This window comes from Protopterus annectens, chromosome 4.part1 (genome assembly GCF_019279795.1).
Source record: "Protopterus annectens isolate FY-2018-M chromosome 4.part1, PAN1.0, whole genome shotgun sequence".
Classification (NCBI taxonomy): Eukaryota; Metazoa; Chordata; order Ceratodontiformes; family Protopteridae; genus Protopterus; species Protopterus annectens.
In genome coordinates, this window is record NC_056734.1 from 87,646,784 (window position 1) to 87,651,306 (window position 4,523).

General features: G+C 43.8%; 1 non-coding gene across 1 annotated transcript; it reads left to right on the forward strand.

The window, feature by feature from the left end:
- Nucleotides 1–876: 876 nt before the first annotated feature.
- TRNAL-CAA lies at nt 877–989 on the forward strand. Its single transcript has 2 exons — nt 877–914; nt 944–989. It is a non-coding gene; the product is annotated as a tRNA-Leu (tRNA).
- The last annotated feature ends 3,534 nt before the right edge of the window (nt 990–4,523 follow it).

The following is a 4,523-nucleotide window of genomic DNA, read 5'->3' on the forward strand; positions in this document are numbered from 1 at the left end:
TTGAGCAATTTTTGAAGTTAAAAAGTAAGGCAGCAGCCTTAATACGTGACAGTTGCAGGTCTGTGAAGATGCATGTAATCTAGCCCTCAGACTTGTTAAATGACAAACCAACTCTTTGTACGTAGAATATGTTAACTTGCAGATTACCTGTACACCCACCATAATACCTATATAGCATCCATTTGATCAACTGAATCATTAAATCTAATGACTCAGTTTGTCAGAACCGCTGCCTTAAACATCTTGCCTAGCCTCCAGATCATAATATATGAGTAGGAAAAAGCCACCTAGATTTAAACCAGGAGCCCCTTCATCTGGCTGGCCTTTATAATCCTTACTCTAAATTCAGTAACACCCCAAAATGCTAACTCTATGTATAACAACACCTCTCTGACTCTTGTTCACCTTGGCCAAATTATTTTTTCAGTACGTTTATGAATATCCTTTAGCTTTTAGAATTTTTTCCTGCATCTTTATGCTGGCCTTTAAGCCTTGTGTGTCTTTAACAGTGCAAGAACTGACCAGAGTAGGCAGTCATTCTTGCAGTCAAGGAGGTGAATGTGGAATTGCTGGCATCCCGGCAGTGTGGGTATTTCTATTAGAACCCTGCCCCAGGTAACTGATTCGAACATTAATGTCGCAGGGCTCATCCTTTGTTCGTTGGTACTTCCACACCCAAGTTAGAAGCACTTCCATCACCAGTTTGGGGCTGTTAAATCTGCATCCCTAGTCTTGGTCATTTTGGTGCTTTGCAAACTTTGCTTGTATGGTGGCAGTTGGGAAACAAGAACCAGTGGTTCCTCTCCATGATGAGCTAGTGTCATACACTAACTCCACTCCTCCCCTGCCTGGCTGCTCCAGTACTCAAGACATGCTGTCAGGATGGCCGAGTGGTCTAAGGCTCCAGACTCAAGGATTAAAGTTCCTTTTACAATGTTGGGTATTCTGGTCTCCAAAAGGAGGAGTGGGTTCAAATCCCACTTCTGACAGTGTGTTTTGGTGTCATTCTAAGGGGATCCAATATCTGTCTGCCTGAGATGACATGATTAACAGACCTCGATACTTTGCCAGGGATGGCCTGCATCTGTCACCCCCTGGGCTTCTGGATACAGGCCAAGGCTCTTGCCACCCCTATAGTGCCTTTTTTAGGCGATGTTCCAAATACCAAATTATCACTGTAACAGCTACAAACAAATGCAATCTGAGTGTCATCCTGCTCAATGCTAGAAATCTAAATCTGAAAATGCACTCACTCAAAGCACTGCTTAAAATGGAGAACATCGACATTTGTGCTGCAACAGAGACCTGGTTCAAGGCAGCACAACGCACCCCTGCACTACCAGGCTATAACTCATTCCACACCTTTCGGCTCCAGAACTTGGATCAAAGCTCCAGAGGCAGTGGTGTTTCCATAGTCATAAAGGATGAGCACACCTCCAGACTGGTAGCCCAACATAATGCATCAGAGATACTTCAGGTGAAGCTAACATTGGGTAATACAGCGATTCAGGTCGTAGCCTGCTATAGATTCCCAACAATGTCCCAAAGCTCACAGTCCATGTTCCTAAGCACATTGGAGAATATTAGGGTCCAACCTAACACTCATACTGGGTGACTTCAACTACCCCTCCATTAACTGGGAAAACTACTGATGTACCAATACACTTGCCCAATGTTTCCGGGAATCCATTAATTCAAATACCCTGGACCAGCTCATTCTTACCCTGACTAGAGGTAGCAACATCCTTGACCTGGTCATTACTAACATGGGTGACCGTTGCTCTACACCAATAGTTAACTCCTCCCTGGTTAGATCTGACCACAAACTAATCACCCTGGAAATCCACATCCACCCCCCCCCCCACCCCAAAGGTAACCACCATGAAAAACTTCTCTAAAGCAAACTTTGGGCTGCTAAAAACAGAGGTGGCTAACATCATGGCACCCATGCAAATGGAGAATAGTTGCATGACTGCCAAATCATACACCAATGCACTGTACAAACATGTACACAAATGCATGGAGCTCACCATACCGAATAGAACCAAGATGCTCTCCTCCAAAAAAAGGAAGCTAATCTGGTGGTCCCCTGCCATAAGCAAACTCTACAATACAAGGAGGAAACTTATGCGGAATAAGGTGAAGTCCCAACACTGGAAAAACATCCTTATCAGCCTCAACAAAAAGTTGAGATCCCTCATCAAATCCTCTAAAGCTAGCTATGAAAACAGAATTGCAGCAGATAGTAAAGACAACCACAATGCCTTCTATAGTTATGTAAAAAATCTCCATGGCAACAGCCAGATTTGCTCTGAGCTACTGCACAATGGTACCTCCTATACTGAGCAAAGAGATATTGTCAATATACTGTCTGACAGATTCAGTGCCAACTTTACTGCCACCCCCCCAAAGGACCAATCACAATACCAGTAGATTGCCAAGCACCCAGTATTACTGCTGCACAGGTTAAAACAGCACTGTCCAAGGCCAAGAATACAGCTTCCATGGGATCTGACAATATCACTGTCTGTGTTTTACATGAACTACAGAGTGAAATGGCACCTCACCTGTGTGTCCTATTCAATCACAGCCTCACCTCAGGCTTTGTCCCTACTGAATGCACACTGCTACAGTCATCCCTCTCCACAAAAGAGGAGCAACTACAGACCCTGGGAACTATCGCCCCATTATCCTGATGAGTCTGATATGCAAAGCTATGGAACGCATCATCATGGACCTAATAAACAAGGATATAGGGAATCTCCAAACACTGGATCCCACACAGTTTGGTTTTGTGAAGGGTAGATCATGCCTGCTCAACTTGGTTGACTTCTTTGAGTCAGTCACCAGAGCTGTGGATGAAGGCAAGGTGATTCATACAGCCTACCTTGACCTGGCCAAGGCGTTTGATACCATTCCCCATTCAGGAATCATAGAAAAACTCACTAAGCTTGGCATCAACTCCTATATCACTAGATGGGTTGCAAACCAGCTCACAGATAGAATCCACAGTGTGAAAGTAGTGGACTCAAAGTCAGACTGCCTACCAGTCATGAGTGGAGTCCTACAGGATTCGATACTGGGTTCTCTCCTGTTTGGTATCTACTTCTCTGAAGTCCAGGCCAATACAATGGGTCTCTGGCTGACAACGTTTGCAGACGATTGCAAGTTGGGAGCTATTATTAACTCCCCAACTGATGTTGACATCCTGCAGAAAGGCCTCACTGAGACCAATGACTGGCATCAGAACCATTGCTTTAAGCTCAATGCCAAAAAATGTGTCATCATACCCTTTGGGAAAAACCTGGTTCCCATGAATTACAACATAGATGGTAGTCCACTGAACACAGAAGGTGTTATAAGAGATCTGGGAACACGGGTTGACAGCAGCCTCTCTTTTGACCACCACATTGCCACTGTGGTCAGAAAGTCCTTCTATGTGGCACATCTTATTACTAAGGGTTTTGCATCCAGGAAGAAAGAGGTCATTGTCTCCCTCTACTATTCCCTCATTAGGCCAGTCATCAAGTACAATGCCCCATTTGGCATGCACCTCACTAGACACCTGAAACAACTGGAGAGGCCGCAAAAGTACCTCACAAAGAGGATCCTAGGCCTTAAACATTTGTCCTATATGGACAGACTAAAAAAATTCCAACTATTCTCTGTCTCATACCGCCTACTTAGAGGTGATCTCTGCTTGACAAAAAAGCCATGTCTGACCAAGCTCTGTTAGAAATGCTCCATCTAAAGAAATACCAATCCCTCCGCATCACATGGTCCAGTGACCCCAACCTCATTACCACAATCAACAGAACATGCTGGAGGGACAGGTTCATAACCCAGAGACTACCCTTACTATGGAACAGACTTCTCATACATGTCAAACAGAGCACCTCACTGGCCCTCTTCAAGAGAAACCTTGATGAGTGGATATGAACTAGAAAATTCACCCCAGGGATCACTCCTGTGGCTCTACTCAACAGAGGCACTGGGAACTAAGGTTGGGTGGCACAATGTCAGGGTAATCCTATGGGCTAGGTTTGTAAAGGCTCCAGGGCCATTAGCCTAGTACACACCTACACACCTATGAACCTATGAACATGGGAAGTCTTTTTTTTTTCTATGCTACCAAGCCACGTTATTAGCTTGTAGTCTTAATTGGAGACCCCCCCCCCCCACTTAACTGTAAAAGTCAAGATTTTCATCTATTATGTTTAAAGTGAAGAAACTGCATTGTGATAAATGATTTAGTAGCAGACTGTGGGTGATATCTGTCTGCCCTCAAAGTTATTTAACTTCTATTTTAGTAATGTCCACTGGAAAAAGAGCTATTGTTTTTAATCCAGTCTGTTAAAAAACACTCAAAAGGCCAATTTACAAATGTAAATAAGGTTGTCTATGTCGTAGCCAAGAAATGCTTATGTTTTACAAAAGAACATGCTCTACAGAAAATATTCCTGTTTAGAATTAATCACATGCTTGTTTGCCCCCCAACTTCCTTTTTCGTCCTTTTCTTTTTT